The sequence below is a fragment of the Cavia porcellus genome, unplaced genomic scaffold (genome assembly GCF_034190915.1).
Source record: "Cavia porcellus strain 051 isolate PalLab524CR breed Dunkin Hartley unplaced genomic scaffold, mCavPor4.1 scaffold_29, whole genome shotgun sequence".
NCBI classification, from domain to species: domain Eukaryota; kingdom Metazoa; phylum Chordata; class Mammalia; order Rodentia; family Caviidae; genus Cavia; species Cavia porcellus.
Window position 1 is genome coordinate 37,520,985 of NW_026947512.1, and position 20,114 is coordinate 37,541,098.

The following is a 20,114-nucleotide window of genomic DNA, read 5'->3' on the forward strand; positions in this document are numbered from 1 at the left end:
GTGGCGCCACCGGCCGTCGGCGTTTTATCTCCCGGTTACCTTCCGCCCCTGCCCGCGCCCGGTGCTGGAGGGTTGTCTGCCGAGACTTCGTCCTCTAACGCCCATCCCAGCCCGCAGCGTCCACCTTAGGCTGCCCCCGCAGAACTTCACCTGAACTTGAGCGCTGTTTGGTGGCCGGGTCTAACCCACACGCACGCGCTTCGCCCACGCTGAGTAAACCTGCGAGACCTGATTATTCCAAAGAAAGCAACTTTCAATGCCACAAGTGTATTTTTGGACCTCTAAGGTCGTGATTATTCTCGTCAGCTCTCGCTGTTTATCTTGCCGTTTTAATTTTTACTTCATTGGCCCCTTTTGTGTTTTGTGAAAGGGTCTTGCCTGTGTAGCTCAGGTTGGCCTTGAACTCACTATGTAGCCCTGGCTAGTTTTGGAACTCAAAGTAATCCTCTTGCCTCAGAGTATTGAGTGCTGGGATTACAGGCGTTTACCACCACACCCAGCCACAGCTATACTGTCTTTTGAATTTAAGAGTTTAAGCCTCCAATAACTGTGACTTCAGTGCATTACATAATTCCTCTGGATTTTTTCGTTTCCAAAATGAGACGATTTTCATTGAATGATTCTAAGGGTCCTTTCTAGCTCTTCATCTCTAAAAGTCTCTAAGCAATTACAAATAAACGATAGAAATTTGGGAAACAAAAATATCAGCTGTAGCTAATATGCTCAGGAAAGCCTTCCTGAGGAGCTAGGATTGAGTTGGTTTTTGACAATGCCTTGGATGGGTGGAAAGAGGACAGATATTAAAATATTGAAGACAGCATATTGTGTATGCTACCTAACATCCATCAAAGTGAACAAAAGTGAATATTCTTTGTCAGTGACTTGAAAATTTTTGTCTACTCTCTATAGCTCTAAATAAAAAAGGACAATTCTGACAAGTTCTTCCAGGTTAGGCCTTTCCTCTACCATACAGAAAAAAATCAAAATAATTCTGAATGTTCTGCTTCTCCCTTACAAGTCCATTTTGTAGAGATAGTGCGGTTGCCGAAGTAGCTACCTACTGTTCGTGGTGACTGTGTGTAGTTCAATTAAAGGAGGGCTGGATTCTCATAATTTAGAATCTTCTGCTCCACTTAAAATGCTTTTGAAAATTTTGATGCAGGTTAAGCGATTCAATTCAGTTTAGGAAGGTGATCATATGTAGAAAGCACAGTAACTTCACAGATAAAAGTTAAATATACTTTAAAAATTACTTTAAAAAGATTCACAGAAGAGTTAGTGGAAATATAGAAAACTGGGATATCTGGATTAAATGTGATTAAAAAGCTGGACTCAAGTTAACATCTTTAATATGAAAGACACCTCTGAAAAATTAATGGAACTTCTTTTATATATTTTCCCTCTCATTAAAAACTTGGCACCAAAAGCACCATGGACCTTCGCTCACTATATGGATCAGGAAAGTTTATGTTATGGTATACTGTAATAAACATCTCCAAAACCCGCATGTTTTAACACAACAAAAGTATACTGCCTGCTCATGCTTCTTGCTTTGTCAGTTCCACTGTCTCCAGAAAGTAGACTGACAGAAGTTTCATCAGCTTGTAGCTGCATTACTTAGAACATCTAGGTTGCCTCTATGACAGAGTAGATCCCATGAACTTTTCACAGCCTTAACTTGAAAGGGAACTAGATTATTGATTACATTTCATTGCCTAAAACCACGTACTTAGCTCTTGTTATCAATCTGTGCTTACTAAAGAAACATTTAATACGAAATATACAAATATATAAGAAAAATTTATAAAATTAGCTCACACTGGCTATCTACAGAGTCAAATTGTGGAAGAGTACACAATTCCGTGCTGGAGATCCAGAAGGCCCAGGTGAAAGCCTGGAGCTCACTGTAGTGTCCTGTGTGAGTCCCTATCAGAAGGCTGAAGTATCTACAATAGAGGGCTGAAAAGTCTATGCAGGAGATGATGACCAAGGTAGAGGCAAGGACTAGAGCTCCACTGAAGAAACAAAAGCAATCTTGCTTTCTTCATTTCCCTTTTATATCATTTTGACAACAATCCTCCCTAGGGTGGGTCTTGCATACCCAGAGCTATGCAGAGCCTATTTAGTTGGGTGTTTCTTAAACTGATACAAGTCAGTATCACAGCCCCAAGTATATGCAAGAGTATTGAATCCTTAAACTCAGTTCAGGAGGAGAACTGGGACTACTGGTGAATGACACTAATGTCAACCATCCTGTCAGCTGGTTCCTAGATGCTATGAAAAATAGTCCAGGGGCTGGGGATTTAGCTCAGTGGCATAAGCGCCTGCCTTGCAAGCAGGCAGTAGTGAGTTCGATCCCTGGTACCGATAAAAACGAAAAAGACCAAAAAAAAAAAAGGAAAAGAAAAATAGTCCAGAAAGTGTTATTCTATAAAATTCTAATCTTGAGTGACTTCAAGAAAATTATGCTTTCAAAAATAAATTTTGTGTGCTTGTTGGGTTGACTGCATATAAAGTAGACTTGCCAAATTCTTCCCCTTTGTTTTAACTCTACAGTATACACAGTCTCTATTTATATGCGTTATGGTTTGTGTCTGGATACAAAAACAGTCATTACAATAGAATATTACTCAGAAAAAAAAAAACAGTCATGAAGGGGACTGAGTGTTTTGGAGGCAGCTGAATCTAGAGTGTAGGATCACAGTGCGATGCTGGGATTAAGGTACTAGGATTAAGGCTGGGGAACTGCTGGGCCAGTACACTTATCGGATTGGCACTACCCTAATCTCAGCAGTCTGGATAAGGTAAGAGGGGCAAAAAGAGATTAGTTTCCCACTTTTGCTCTTACTGCGTTTGCCGTCTTCTACTGCCATGAACTGTTGCCCCTCTGTCATCTGGCACCCTGCCTTAAACTGAGAACCCTACAAACTGAATTATAATAAACCTTTCCCCTTTTAACTTTGCATGTTGGGTATTTTTGTCTTTGCAACAAGAAAAGTAACTAAGACAATGGGTGACTTACAATTTTTCAACTTTATGATAGTATCATTCTATTTTCCACTTTCAGTTAATGTCCAATAAATTATATGAGATATGCAATGCTTTATTATAAAAATAGGCTTTGTATTAGATAATGTCCAACTGTAGGCTAATGTAAAAGCTCTGAAGATGTTAAAGGGGGCCAGATTAATCTACGATATTTAGTAGGTTAAGTATATTAAATGCATTTTCAACATGTATTTTCAATTACTATGCATTCATCAGTATGTAATGATCATAAGTGTATATTAATGTAAACTACACAGTTAATATATTAATAATGATTTGATATAAATTACATACTTTTGGGTCATGTTTTGATGACACAAAGAATATCATCCTGAAAAACATTTCTAGGGGCTGGGGATTTAGCTCAGTGGCATAAGCACCTGCCTTGCAGGCAGGCGGTCGTGAGTTCGATCCCTGGTACCGATAAAAATGAAAAAGACAAAAAAAAAAAAAAGAAAAAACAACATTTCTAGTAACACTCTGCTTGCATGTTAAATATACTAATTGAAAGTGATACTCATATTTTAAGCAGAACATTAAATAAACTACATAATATAAACATTATACTATAGGTGGATGACTACGTAAACTCTGGGGAAAAAAGAGATTCTATTTCCCTCAAGACTCTGTAAGTAATGCCAGATTACCCCACAAGGAACTGAATAGGCACCTGTAAATAATTACAAAATTTTCTTCTTTACTGACTTTCAACTGTGTTCATGCTACAAATTTAGAGATGTTACTTCACCTTAGCCAAATTGTATCGAGTATCTGTATGTGTCAGGAAATTTATTAAGTGCTTTGAGTAAAAATATCAGTATAACTAGGATATCAGAAATGTTGCTGACCAGAATATACCTAGAATCCAGCATAATACTTGACGTAGTAGATGCTCAACAAATATGTTTTAAGAGAATGAAAGACTGCAATTTGATCCCAGTGTGTATGTGAAATAGAATAGCACACATCAGCTTGAATTGCCTCACATTTATTGCTTACCAACAGACATTTCTATCATGACTATATTTAGTCCTTTCAGAGACTTTCTCTGTTTAGGCAATATGTCTTACATGGAATGTCATACTGACTATTCTATACCTACTACACGGATTTCTTTTCAGCCGTGCTCCAAGTGTGTATTGTTATCTGCTCCTGTGAGATGAAGATTATGTCATTAGCAGTCTGTTAATATTAAGCTATATATGTATCACAGTTTGAAGAGCATATTTATTTCATTAAATCTTCAGAATAAATCTCCAATGAATGAGCCCTTCTTTACAAATGAAAAAAATTTGATTTCTGCGACTTGATAGGTCTTCTAAACATCGAGCAGGACATAGCAGAGCTAAGGCTCAAACTTTGCACACTTGACTCCAAGGGTAGGTACTTTTCATGATGACACACCTGCCTCATCATCTCATGCTGCACGTATTATGTAAGTATATTCCTTCTTCCCAGGTTGTGGGTTGTCTGTGAGACAAACATCTCCAGAGCTTCTTGTAAATATTCTTATTTATTCAGATCCTCCATGTAGTTTAAGATGCCAAAGATGGAGGGCTGGGGATTTAGCTCAGCGGTATAAGCACCTGCCTTGCAAGCAGGCAGTTGTGAGTTCAATCCCCGGTACCGATAAAAAAAAAAAGGTGCTAGAGATGATGTGAAATATAACAGTCTATGCATTTGATCCACATGCAGGAAACAGTTCCCAGTTCTTAGAAAACTTGCTGTAAAAGAACAAACTTAAAAGACTGAAGACCAGAATAGCTTGAGATGTAACTATCTCTATTCATTCTATTGTCAAAATATATCCTCTACCAAAAATTCTGAATTTGCCATCTTTTAGATGCATTGTGCTTCCTCTGAAAGAGCCAAGTTAGGTAGAAACATTGTAGAAAGGCCTAAAGAGACCCATAAGTCAAGATGGCTTTAAGAAGCAGACAAGTCAAGATTTACAACCTTTTCAGTAGAAAAAATAAAACTCTAGCTACAAGCTTTCGTGAAGTTTCATTTGTTTTTCAGCATAGTGCATTTGCCTGTGACACGTTCTTTGGTGCTGTATTTCTTTTCTGCTGTATTTCCCAAGACAGCCAAAATAATTGATGCTACTCTTATTTGCTAACTATTCAACTTAAAGGAATTAAACAGGTTAAATGAGATGGGTTAGTTAGAAGGACTGTTGGGAAAAACTAATCAATATTGCTATTTTCCTCCCATGGAGATTTGGAATGGTATTTTATATATCCCAGATGTGGCCACATTCTGCCTAACATCTGTTAGTTCATTTTATTAAAATAATAAACTAGCATGTGTTTGAAAAGCCAAGAGAATGAATTAAAGTTTTCATTCTCATACTGCCCAAAGAGCTGTTTCTTTATAGCTAACAATGATGCATATAAATAGAAAGTATTATTGTTATATCTACTTTCAATATAAATTAAAGTATTATTTAATGATCACTGGCTTTCAGTTTTCTAGTATAAAGTCCATTCCATTCAAACAAACCTTTACAGCCCCTCCCACCACCATGTTTCTTACAGGAGATGAGATTTGTGCTTTGGCAGAGATCTAGAAACATCAAGAATCATCTTGCAAACAACACGGAATGGATACTTCAGATCCAAATTCAGAACCAAAGTAGAAATTGCTCTGTAACAGCAGGCTGGAAGATCCCAGTGGGAAAGTTCAGATGAAGATTGCAAAATATTTAAATCAAGTTACAGGTCACTCAGGCTGCCTGGAAAGCAGCCTCACTTAAGAAAAGCATGATATTAAGAAGTTTTTTCCTTCGGTGGGGAAAAGAGAAGAGAGTAAAGATATCTTTTATCTAACACAGTTTATAGAAATAGTTTTTAGGAAATAATTTAAAAGAACTGCCAAATTAAATCCAGAAATGAAAACTTAGTTTTATTTTGGAATATATCAAAATTTGGAAACTTTTGCAGTATCCATCTTCTGAGCATTTTATACTCCACAAAGCAAACCATTTAAATATACATTGAATGACATATGCAGTGTAGAACATATGTTATAGTTTAGGTACCTCTGGAAAATAAGTCTGGTCAATTTAGAATACTAAGGATTTGAGCTGGGCGTGATGGCTCATGCCTGTAATACCAGCACTCAGAAGCTGAAGCAGGAAGATCATTGCGAGGTTGAGACAAGCCTAGCCTACAAAGTGAGCTTAAGGCCAGCCTGAACTGCACAGAAGAGACCCTATCTCAAAAAGACAAAAAAAAAAAAAAAAAAAAGGTTTTATGTGTTACATCCCAAAAGGGATATTTTCTAATGATTTTTAGTTTTTCTGTTGAATGTTTTATTTTTTTAAGCACACTTCATGGGTCATACATCTAAGGTTAGGATTGACTGCCGCTCTTATGAATTATGAAGACTGAAAAAAAGAATGATGAAGACTGTCACATAAGGAGTAAAATGAGATAAAGTTATCTGCAGATGAAACCTCTTGCTGTACTATCTTGTTTGAGATATATAGGTAGCTTAATTCATCTGTGTTTCTTTCCATCACTCTTCCTTTAATCTGATAATATTTAGTTTTTGCTATAGAATGGTGTTGATGTTTATAGTTAAGGGATTTTTAATTCTATAACTTCTTAGCAAATACACATCCTTAGCCACCAGTCTTCCTTCTTGAACTCCGCTGCCTTAGCTTCCCTAGTTTGACCCTTTTCTCAGACCACTGGGGGCCTGTCCTCAAGGGAGCTCTCTCTTCCTCTACCAAACCCAGTCCTTCACTGGCTTTCAACTAATTCATCCCTTGACTTGGCTTTTTAATTAAGTCTGGTGTGTCTACAACTCAAACTACATGAGACCCTGCGTTCAACCCCCAGAGCCAAAATAGAAACAAAAACAGAAGAAGAAAAAAAGAAATGGAATGAATAAAACAAAACTTAAATATTGATGAGATTAAAATAAAGGCTTTAATACAACACTATAGACAGTGGAGCAAAGGGATTCTTTATCAACATTAAGAAAGTCCAAACAAGTTTGCTATATTTACCCTGGACTGAAGGCATTTAAAAAATCAGAAGGCAAAGATTATGTAAGAAATCTGATGTGAAAAAAAAAGAAATCTGATTCGAAGTTGCAATTCTCAGGCAGACTAATCAGAGTAAGACTGACAAAAGGATTGTTTGGCTCATTCCCCATGCTGTAGACCCAAAGCCTTCTGTACACATGTAGGTTAAATGATCACGGGGTAGTGAAGTACCTGGAGTTCCTGGATATGGGAGCCTTACTCACCACAATGAGAGAGCCATTACTAAAGCCCTGGCACAACTATATTTTCATTGAGAGAACATAAAAATATAAGAATTGGGGCTGGGGATTTAGCTCAGGGGCATAAGCGCCTGCCTTGCAAGCACACAGTCATGAGTTCAATCTCCTGTACCAAAAAAAAAAAAAAAAAAGTAAGAGTTGGTAGGATTATGAATATTGGAATGCTTAAATGGACTTTACATAAAGAAGTTTTTTCTGCATAAATGTTTTATACAAATGAACACTCCTTATGCAATATTTTCTTTTGTTGCTGTTGTTACTGTTTGTTCTTGAGACAGGGTCTTGCTATGCAGTTCAGGCTGGCCTTGAACTCATTATGTAGCCCAGGCTGGCCTCAAATTCACTGCAATCCTCCTGCCTCAGCCCTCCTGAGTACTGGAATTACAGATGTGCGGTAGCACACCTGGATCTAGGCCATGTTTCTATTCAATACTGTAAAAAAGAAGGCATGGCAATCCATCCTTCAAGCAACATTAATTGGATAGTAATTAAATGTAAAATAGGAATCAGTAAGATTGCCTGACCCCACCGAGGGTAGAAGACCAGCTGCCACGAGGGTGTGGACACACTGTGTGATTTGCTCTGTGCAGCACCTCCCTTGGCTTATGGTAAAACCCTGTGAATGCCTTCCAGCAGCAGTTCCTGGGACTGTGGACTAGGGAGTTTTGGCTTAGCAGGCATGTACTGCCTTACTTTCAGACATTAATGTGATACCCCACTAAGGACATAAAATTATATTGAAATGTGAAATACCCGTGCTCTCTTGGATAATGTTAGAGGCTAATGAGAGTACCCAGAACAGTTCCATAATGAGATGGAAGCAGTTTACATAGGAACATGTTACTTGGGGAACAAAGAACCTCTTTTCCCTAGGAGGAACTCTGAAACAGTATGGAGAGCTGCTGAATTCCACAGTGAACTATAAATAGCGCTCAACTGATGGCAAAGAGCTTCTAGGTTGTGAATGGCAGTTCCAAGGTGAACACATATTAGCCTATTTGGAAAAATGCCCCTCCAGTCAAAGAATGTAAAAGCAAATCAACTTAAGGCTGTTTTCAGAGCAGTGGTAGAAAAACTGAACGTGTGTGGAGGGAGTGTGGGTTGGAGGGGGGACTACACACAATTGCTGTAGTACTTGCCTATAATCCCATAAGTCTAAGAAGGTGAGGTCGGGGAATCACAAGTTTGAGCCCAGCCTGGGGAACTTAGCAACCTAGAGAGACCATGTATTAAAAAAAATAATTTTTGTTTCAAAAGGAGAGGTGACTGGAGATATAGTTTAGTGAGAGAAACTTAGGTTCAATCCCCAGTATCACAAAACAAAACAAATACAAAATCTTGAGTTTGAGCTTTTACTGACTTCTGGACAGCAACCAGTGGCCTTACTATACTCTCAAGTAAGGGGACAATAAACATCTAGCTTATTAAAGTAATGCTGGTCTTTGGGAATTTGAGGGTACATTAAATCACGACATGCTGGCACTTGTCAGAAGAACTACAAGAGTAAAAGGTGATGGAAATTGTCATGCAGATATCCCCAAGCTCATTTAAGGTGGCCCTCTTCGTTAAGAAATGAGTAGACATGAGGTCACCGCAGCAATACAAAGGTAGGCTGAATCTAGACTTATTTGTCCTATACTGTCTGAGGCACATAATGACAGTAGGAACTGTTCTGTCTGCAGCCAAAAGAGACAGATGGCTATGTAACAGATTCTCCAGGGGGAAGTCCCTAAACATAGCTGACAAGTCAGTCTGATACTGGTGGCTGGTACTACACACATGTTTTGAAAGAAGTAGACCCTGTCTAGAAACCACACTTTGTTCCTCAACAACAGATGTAAATGCTCAGAGTGCTATAGGAACACCAGAGCAGAAGCTATTACATGAATCTGGATGGCTGATCATCATTATCTCAGACGAAGGAACACACTGTGCAACCCATAATATCCAATCACAGGCAGGAACATAGCTCCATCTGGGTACTAGATAGGAAAGTGGAATGAGCAATAGAAAGATGGGCTGTATAAAATAGTGAGGGGGTAAACACATGAAAGGCTGCTTGATATGCTTACACAAATGTGAGCTCACACTCAACATGAGATGAGCTGACGGAATGTCCCCACTAGATATTACTTTGTTTTCCTGGTAGGTCTGGGGAAGAGTGAATAAGGCAGGATGCTCGTGTTACTATGAAATTCCTGCCAAGGGAGAAGTACACTGGTCTGACAATTATAACTTTTTCTTTCTTCCTTGCAATTATCTCAACTTAATTTTCCTTTTTCCCCCACCTTATACAGTGGTCACAGACCAGGGCAGCAGTTGCAAGTGCTGGAAGTAGGTATGATTGCTAAGAAACCATCTCAGTACTAAGAGTGTGATGGCTTCGTTTCATCTGGCAGTTGCTTGGTGGTAAAAAAAAAAAAAAAAAAAAAAAAAAGCTATTTCTGCATTTTGCATTTGTGTGACCTTACTCTATCTGAAGGAAATGGACTGAGGGGGATGTACTTCCTAGTACATAGTACTAGTATTGCTACCTGCTAATACTAGTTATATGTTGAAATCACTGTTGCTTTTGGAACCTGATAAGATTGAAAACCTGCGCACCTCAGAGGCTTCACCCTGAAAGGCATGTTTATGTAATAGGATGGACTGGGCTACTATTAATGATTGAACAAGATTCTATTTAGGTAGCAGTATCTTTCAAGTTGTATATCCTTTTATGTAAAGGTTCTGCTTCCAAAGACTTATGGCAGGATGAGAGGTGCCATTGGCTGTGACACTGTGAAATACATATTTGGTCTTCCAAATCTGCTGCTTCCTAGCATGCAACTCCTAAAAGTCTTGGGATCTTCAAAATAATAAGTGTTTTTCAGACAGTTAAATATCACATGATTTTTCTTCTATGAAAAGCCCAAGATCTAAATCACTTAAAAGGTAAAATCAAATAGATGATAAAAGACAGGAAGATTGACTGCAGACATGGGAAAGAAATATCAGGAGGGGGGAATTTAGATGCATTGTGACATGTACCAGTGTCCCAAGCTGAATGTATTTATTATGTATCGTGCATATATACTAATAAATTTTTTTAAAAACAAATTTTAAGTGTCTTTTTCAATGCTAATGCGTTAACCGATGATTGGTAGCCCCAAGGTAGTTTCAGGTTAAGGGCCAATCACCAGAAAACAAGGCAGAACCAAACACACTGGCACCTTCCCAGCTACTTTTAGGAAAGCTGAGGCAGAAGGATCAGTTGAGTTCAAGAGTATGGAGCCAGCCTGGGAAACATAACAAGATTTCCTTTCCTTCCATAAAGACTGATTACTCGGGCACAGTGGTGCGTACCTGTAATCCCAGCACTCAGAAGGTTGAGGCAGAAGGATTGCCATAAATTCAAGGCCAGACTCGCTTATATAGTGAGTTCAAGGCCAGCCTGAACTATGAACTAGATATCAAGTTCAAAACAAAACAAAACAAAAAGATAAACCAAGGCAGGATTAATGGGAGGGACTTCAGCCCTACTACCCACTTTTTTGGTAAGAGAGAGAAGCTGAAGGTTATGTAGGCCAATGATTTAATCAATCATGCCTGAATAATGAAGCCTCCATCAAAACTCAAAGACAGTATTGGAAGAGCTTTAGGAAAGCTGAACACACAGAGGTTTCTGGACGGTATTGTGCCCTTGGAAACTCTGTGCCTTGCCTCCTCCGCTACATGTTGCCCTAGATTTCTTCATCTCTATCCTTTATAATATCCTCTATAATAAATGAGTAGACACATACAAAAATATCTGTGCAAGTGTGTGAAGAAATATGTACATGAATGTGGATTTTTGTACTGCATTTTCTGTCTAAATAAATTTTAGCACACATTTTCTGTCTAAATAAATTTTAGTATACCCATTCAACATATCATATAACAATCAAAAAGTATGACATTTAAAACTCCAAAAACATTTTTTAAAGAGTCAACTTGCTTAGCAATGTGTACCATATATTCCCATTTTGTAATTATTAACTGAGGGACTGTGATGAAAGAGCTGTTCTACTGGATGTGATCATGCGCAACTATAATCCCAGCACTCAGGAACCTGAGGCAGGAAGATAATCCTGAGTTTGAGGCTAGCTTGAACTACACAGTGTAACCTGGTTAAATAACAAAGAAGCTGTTCTAGGTTAGTTATAACCAGCTAGAACAAAGAGAAAAACTAGAGCTATGAAATTCTTTGTTTCTTGACATCTAGTTGTACAATAATCTCGAAAGTCAAGCACTCAAGTGTCTTACTACCAGACTGTAAGCTCCATTCCCTGAAACACTCGTAACCTTAGTTAGTAAAATATAAGCTAATCAGGGACCAACCAGTGATTATAGATCCTTCAAACTGCATCCCTTCTAGAAGAGTTACAGCATGTATGTAATTATCTTGGGATTCTGTTCTTCTTCTACTAATTTATATCTCACACTGGTTATGGAAAATACCAGGTATTGTTTGTTAATTAGTCTCCCACTCCCTCAAGACATTTCTATTGATTTATCATATGATTCCTGGAATCAACTATGAACTATAGGTTGAAACTAATACTGTATTTCAATTTCTCAACTTACACACCTTTCTCCCAGGGAATTTTTATTCTTCATACTTTGAGGTCACATATAGTAAAAAAATTGGATAGCATAATTAGACTGGGTTCAAGAGACTTGATCGTTCTCTAAGCCTAGCTCGAACGGCCCAAGGAGATCAGAACAAGAGCACTAGTCACTGCAGTTAGCTTCAGTAAAGATGCAGGTATACGAGGAGAGATTCCAGGACCGGCAATATATATAGGTAAGGAGAAAAATCCAGGGAAGCATGACTCTGTATGAGTTTAAAAAGGTGTGAAGCACTTACCTGGAAACTGAATCAGAGGATTTGAAGCCAAGAACGTCATGAGCAGCTAACCCTCCTCTTCAAGGTAAAGGAGAACAGGGAGAAGGAGGAACAATTTGACTGACATAAGTGGAGACTGGCAAAGGGACCCCAGATCTGGGCTTTGAGGTCCTCAAAGTTACAAGTGAATCAAATCCACGGACACATGTATGACTCAATTCCTGCATGAGAACCAGAGAGGCTCACTTAGGAAAGCTAAAGATCTAGGTCACAGTAGTCCACCAAAACTGGGACGAGTCCTCGAGACACATGTAAGGCACTGAAGAATGAGGTGTAGGGGCCGGGGATTTAGCTCAGTGGCCTAAGTGCCCGCCTGGGAAGCACAAGGTTGTGAATTTGATCCCCAGTACCACCAACACCACCCTCAAAAAAATGAGATATAAAGGTAGGGACAAGAGAACTAAAGATGATTGGCTTTGTCTTGGTTCTCCTGATTTCACTGACCTCTGATCCACTATAGTTCAGTGTTCTCTGTGTTTTCTCAACATCTTCCTAAGATTTACTTAGGAGCTTGCTTGTTTTCTCTCTCTCAACCTCTCTCTCTCTCCTATATAGTTCAGCCTGGGCTTTACCTCACTCTGTAGCTCAGGCTGGCTCTAAATTTGAAACAATCCTCCTGCCTAAGCCTTCTATGTGCTGGTATTACATGCATGTGCCACCATGCCCAGCAGGACCTTTCTTAATATGTAAATCTTAATTTATGCCCTCTCTTTGAATGATTCTATTCAGCCACATGTGTTATGGCTTGTGTCTTGATGTTCTCCCAAAACCTCATGAGGCAGATATTTCAGTAGTGGTTGGATCCAGAGTGTGTGGTGCTGGGTTTAACTTATATGATGTTAGGATTAAGGGTGTGTGATTGCTAAATTAGTCCACTGATTGGTTTGGCACAGTCTGCATGTGAGTGTTACCCACCCTAAGGGAGGCTGTGCGGTCTGGCTTGAATAAAAGGGATAGAAAGAAAGCTGCTACTGTCATTTGCTGCTTTACTCTTTCCCTGCCTTCTGCTCCCTGCTTGCCATGGACTATTTCTCCTCTGCAATGCCCCTCTGCTATGCCAGCCTGTTTTGGAGCCAGCTGACTGTGAAATGAAGCCTACAGACTGTGAGCCAAAATAAATCTTTCCTCCTTTGAGCGTTGGGTATTTTGTCTCAGCAATGAGAAAACTAAGACACATACCATATGTTGATAACTCAGTTTTCCCCAAACTTATGGACTTCTTTTTAAATTTCAAAGTTACAGACCTCTCCAAAATTATGTCCAATTCACTATTTACCCTTTGCTATAGATGTCTAACACATATCTCAAATATAAAATGCCTAAACTGGAGCTCCTCTTTGAAATGTAAACGAAGAGCAATATATGATTTTAACTGCCCTTGTATTTGTACCCATAATATGTATGTTGCTTTATTAGACCCAGGGGAGTTAAGATAAATTATTCCTTTCAATTACTTAAGACCACGAAGTAATTCAACTGTAATGTTTTTAGTATATTCACATGCATTTCTAATTATACATTATTCTTTGCTCAAGAATATACAAATAATCACACTCAGTAATTCAGATATATTAAACATGACCTAACATCAAATAAGGGACAGACCTATACTAAATGTGATGAGGCTACTAAGAGTAAAGGCATTAACTCTCCCTTGAGGTCCATTATTAATTACACATTATGCAATAGGATCTCTCACAGGGCTTTAATCATGGTAATATTAGCTTTAATCCTAGAAATTAGAAGCAGTATGAGTAAATAGCCAACAGCTTTGTAAATTCTACATATGCCTCTGTGTTAGATTTCTGACACTATGACAAAATACCTGAGATAATCCGCTAATAAAGAGGAAATGCTTATTTTGGCTCACGGTTTTAGAGACATAATTTTGCGGTCACTTAGCCCTGTTGTTTTTGGGCCTGTGGAAGTACAGTAGTATATCATACTGAAAGTATGAGTCTAAGAGGTTGGTTTACATCCTTGCAACCTGCAAGCAAAAACAGAGACAGAGAGTGAGGGGTCGAGTAAGGGGACAACAAGGTCCCAATACCCACTCCAAGGCACTCACCCAGTTACCCACCTTCCTTCTACTAAATCCCAATCCTTGAGAGCTCAGGCACCTTTTAGGAAGTACCACAGAATCTCAGGTAACTCCCATTAGCTGCACCAGGATGGCAACAAAGCTTTTAGCATAAGGTCTGTGGAGCCAGGCAGGACGTTTAAGTTCCAAATAGTGACATATGTGGTAGCACATGTCTGTAATTCCAGCTTCTTTGGAGGCTGAGGCAAGAGGATGATAAAGTCAAAGAAAGCCTGAACAACTTGACGTGACTGTATATCAAAATAAAATAAAATAAAGTAAAATAAAAATAAATGGGTCAGGGATGTAGCTCAGTGGTAGAGTATTTGCCTACCATGTACCAGGCCCTGGGTTCAATCCATGCAAAATGGAAAAAAAAAAATGAAGAAAGAAAGAAAATGAGGATCCAAACCGATGTAGTTTAAGTATTTTGTAAGTGTTATCTCACTTAATCTTTACTGCAACACTGTAAGGAAATTATCATTATTATCATTAACATTTTGTGGATTAGAAAATTTAGATTTAAAGCATCTCAATATTTACTTAAATTGCCTCAATAACAGAGTAGCTAAATCCATACCCTTAATCACTATTTAAATTGTCTTCTCATAATTTGTGACCCTGCTTTAACTAATACAATGATGTTCTTTTGACTATAATATTCACACTAAAGAACTGGGCATAGTGGTGAACATTTGTACCCGAACTCAGGAAGCTGAGGCAAGAGGATTGAGAGTTCGAGCCCACATAGGCTACAAGGCCACCCTGAACTATGTAGCAAGACCCTGTCTCAAAAAACAAAAAACAAAAATTATACTAAAACAACACAGTTCTGAATAAGCTAAATAGTGAACAAACCTCACTATACTTTTTCCAGAACATTCAATTATTAGACATAATTGGAAGAAAATTGTGATAGCACAGCAAGCCCATCTCCATTAAATAGTAGCATCAGTTTTCCAAAACTCATAAAGACAGATGCAACTGAGCATGGTGGTGCACCCCTGTAATCTCAGCATTCAGGAGGCCAAAACAGGAGGACTGAGAGTTTGAGAGTTGCCTTGGCTACATAGTTAGGTTGAGGCTGGTCTGGACTACATAGTGAGACCTTATCTCAGAAAAACAAAACAAAACAAGTAAGCTAAAAGTCACAACAATAAAAAAAAAACAAAAACAAAACAGAAACACAAGATGACAGGATGGTAACAGAGACTGGCTCTCTTGTTTCCTGCTGATTATCTCGGAGAGGTGAGCTCTGTATTCTAAGGTTCATGCTGTGTTCTGGGCCTTCTCTAAATTACTATAATATTGATAAGGTGGAAAAATAATCAGACTTTCAGAGGCCAACAGAAGGTAAAGACTATAGGTATAGTCCTCCAAACTTATTATCTATGCACTGATTTATCACATATGCTCAGAATTTAAAACAGATGTGTTCCAGTGAAGGAAATCATAATATGCTGGCCAGGACACAGAAATATAGCCTCAATTTGAAAACACAGAACCAGATTTGTAGTTGGTTCAGAAGCTTCCTTTTATCCCAGTTGCATACTAGTGTGAATGTTTTGCAGACATCTTTTCAAATTAACTGGGACTCAGTTTCTTAATCTGGAAGTTGTTCAAACTTCTGCTTTCGAAATGCTATTATTTCCATTTTCAGAAATATTCAGGATTTTCTGAGTAATTTTTCCTTAATATAAAGTAAAATATTCTTGAAAATAGAGCTCTGATGAGTAAATATTGGCATTTTTACATTCACATTTGCTCGATTCTCATCTGGGATTTAGATACCACATTTTTATAGCTGGAATTCAATACCACATCTTTGTCTGTCATCTGCTTTCTTTTAACTGAAGCTTTAAAAGTTAATTATCTAAAGTCAAACTCAAGTATTGAAAATAACTTCATTTTAATGATGCATATCAAAGGAAATTTTTTCACACTAGCTCCAAATGAGATATGGTTATAAAATAATGTAATCTCATTACTTTCAAAAACTTAAAAATTATTAGTGGACATAATATTTCTCATAATGCTTTAGTTTTGGAATAAGAATGGAAACAAAAGTATGCAATATGGAATAAATTTGCAATCATTTCTCTCTGAGGGGAAATTATCTGGAAAATCATTAGCTGAGCAAAGATGTCATTCTTAAAAGTGCTTGTGATTTACTTTTAGTTTGGTTTTACAATATAAATTATAATATAAATGTTGAAAAGATGGTCAATTTAGACAGTGTCTTTCACAGGAGAACAACTCAAGATAATTAATTATGTGATAAAGACACATACACTTGCACACATTCATACAAATGACTGCCAAAGAAAGTGTATCTGCTCAAAATTAGAGCCATTGTTGACAGTCCAAGAAAAGCACGGAAAGAAGATCTCTCTTTCTATAAGGAACTGTCTACAGGAAACTATCAGGTAGCACCTAGTAAAAGCTACATGAAGGTCTCATATTTCTATAAACTGCTAAAACAATTATTTCTTTAACTTTCCTTGAGTGATTGTTACTATCGAATACTCTCCTAGGCATCAAGGAGATAAAAGCTGCTTTAAAGGATATATCTTGTTTGACTTCTTTTTTCTTTCTTCCTTCCCTCCCCTACTTTTTAAAAAGTACCGGGGGGGGGGGGGTTGAACCTGTGTCCTTGGTTGGCCTTGAACTTGTGACCTTCTTGCCTCAACCTTCCTAGTAGCTTGACTTAAAGGCGACCATATTTCTGTTTTATGGAGGTAAATACACATATAGTAAAATGCTCATCTATTAAGTATACAATTGGGTGAGTTTTTATAAAGGTCTATATTTATGTAACCAATGTTTCAATCAAGACATAAGGTATTGCATTATTTCATGTTCTCCTGCAATCAATATCTTTTCATTTATAGGTAACTGTGTTATAATACCTATCTCCATAGGTTAATCTGCTCTTGAAAGTTGCATATATGGAATTATACTGCATTCATTTTAAACTCTATTTATGTATCTTTAACTCCAATTATGTTTTGAAAATCGATAGCGTTGTACTAGAAGTTATTCCATTTTTTTACTGTGTACTATTTCTTTGTATAAAAACACCATAATTTTTTAAATTCGTAATCCTATTGATGGACATTTGAGCTTGTTTCCAGTGTTTGATTTTCAGAAATAAAGCTACTATTGACTGCCTTGGTCATATCTTTTTCATGAATATGTATTTTATTTTTCATGAGTAAAAATGAGTGGAACTGCTAGTCATCAAGTTGGTGTGTAATTTGATAAAGGTTCTGTTTTCTAAAGTGGATGTGTCATTTTAATTTTGTATCAGCAGTGTATGAGATTTCCACTTGTACCATATCCTTATCAATACTTGATGTTGGTATTTTTATTTAGTTTTAGCCATTTTAGTGGTGTAAAGTAGAAATATTATAGAACATTTTTCAAGCTCTCATTGGCCATTTGCATGTCTTCTGTGAAATGTCTGAGTTTTTTTTGCCTGTTTTTAAATTTTGCTGTCTCTCTATTTTTTATTTGTAGTCCTTTATGTATTAAGATAAAATCCATATATATAGATATATGTATATCTATATATATTACAGTTTTTCCAGTTATGATCAATAATCCCATCTGTTTGAGAGGCAGAGGAGCAAAAGTTTGAGGCTTGCATGAGTCATTTAGTAAGACACTGTCTCAAAATAAAATGTTTTAAGAAGCTGGGATGCATCTCAGTGGTAAAGCACTTGGTCAGGATGCACATAGCTCTAGGCTCAATGCCCAGAGCTAAAAAACTTTTGTTCTCCCAATGTATGGTTTGCATTTTAAAATAGACTTTATTATTCTTTTTAAGAGCATTTTGAGCCTCAAAGCAAAGCTTGAGCAGGAGACAGCAGAGATTTTCAATGTATTCCTTTTTTCACAAATGCTTGATCTCCCCTACTTTCAACACCAGGCACCAGAGCAACACATTTATTAAAACTATTAAATTTATTTTACACACCACCACCCAATGTCCATAGATTATAATAGGACTCACTCTTGACATGTGTATTCCATGGGGTTTGACAAATGTATGGTGGCAGATTTATAACATTATGGTATCAAAGGAGTTTCATTGCCCAAAATATCCTCTGTGCTCTGTGCTCTATGAACACCCAACCCCAATTTTTGGGAAACTGATCCTTTACTATCTCCAAAGTTCTGTCTTTCCTAGAACATCGTGTTGGAATCATACAGGGTGTAGCCTTTCAGATTTGCTTCTTCCCTGGGTGCCACACATCTAAAATTTCACTCTCTCTTTTTATGGCATTGACAGCTCTTCTTTTTTAAAGTGCTGAACAGTCCACTATCTGGATGTACTCAGTTTATCCCTCCATCTGCTGAAGGACTTTTTGATTCTTTTCAAGTTTTGGTAATTTTTAAGAAAGTTGCTGTACATGTTTGTGTTTTGTGTGGACACAAGTTTTTAATTCATTTGTATAAATATCAAGAAAAACAATTACTGGAGCATATGATAAAGCTAGCTTTAGTTTCGAGACAGGAAGATTACAAATTCAAGGCCAATCTGGGATACATAGCAAATCTGAAGGCAGGTTAGATTATATAAGAAGACTGTATCCCAAAACACAAAACCAAACAAAATGTTGCATCTTTTGTCTTCGATCTTGAAGTGGCTATTCTATTTTGCATGGATGAGAGTTACTGTTGCTTTGTATGTTCACTAACATTTGGTGCGGTCAGTCTTTGGTGTTTTGACTATTCTGTGCTTATTTCCCCCATATATCTTCTTAGGAGAATTTTCTGTTAGATCTTTTGTGTATTTTTAGCTGGGTCCTTCAGCTTGTTATTGAGTTTTTTTTAATTTTTAATTTATTTATTTATTTATTTATTTTTTGTTTGTTCTTGAGTTTTAATAGTTATTTTTAATTTTAGAGGTTGTATTTTATTAGACATATATTTTGAAAATATTTCTCCCAGTCTCTAGCTTATCTTCTCATTCTCTTAAAAATATCTTTCACAGAATGAGTTTTTAATTTTAATGAATTTCAGTTTATTTTTTTCTTTCATAGATCACATCATTTTTGTATCTAAAACATCATCATGATACCCATGGTCAATTAGATTTTCTTCTAGGCGTTCTTTAGTTTTGTATTTTATATTTATATTTGTGACACATTTTAAGTTATTTTTATAAAGGGTATAAGATCTATGTCTAACTTCATTTTTGCATTTGGGTGTCCCATTTTTCAACATCATTTGTTGAAAAGAAAGATTAGTTGACTATATTTATGTGGTTCTATTTCCAAACTCCCTATTCTGTTACAGAGGTCAGTGTATTCTTTTTTTTTTTGGCCTTTAGCCTATGCCACTGAGCTAAATTCTCAGCCCCAGTCTATTCTGTAATACTATAAAGTCTTCATTATTATAGCTTAACAACAAGCATTATTAATAACTTAATAACAAGTATTAATAATTTAATAACAAATATTGAAGTTGAGTAATGTCAATGTTTGAACTTTGTTCTTGTCCTTTGTTGGTTGTTCTGGACCTTTTGGCTCTGCACATATAGTTAGAACCAGTTTGTCAATAGCTACAAAGTAACCTGCCAAAATTTTCACAGGGATTGCATTATATCTATATATCAATTTAGCAAGAACTGACATCTTGACAATATTAAGTCTTCCTGTCCATAAAAAAGAAACAACTATTTATTTCTTTTTTGTTTCTTTCATCAGAATTTAGTAGTTTTACTCATATAGATCTTGAAGATATTTTGTTAGATTTATG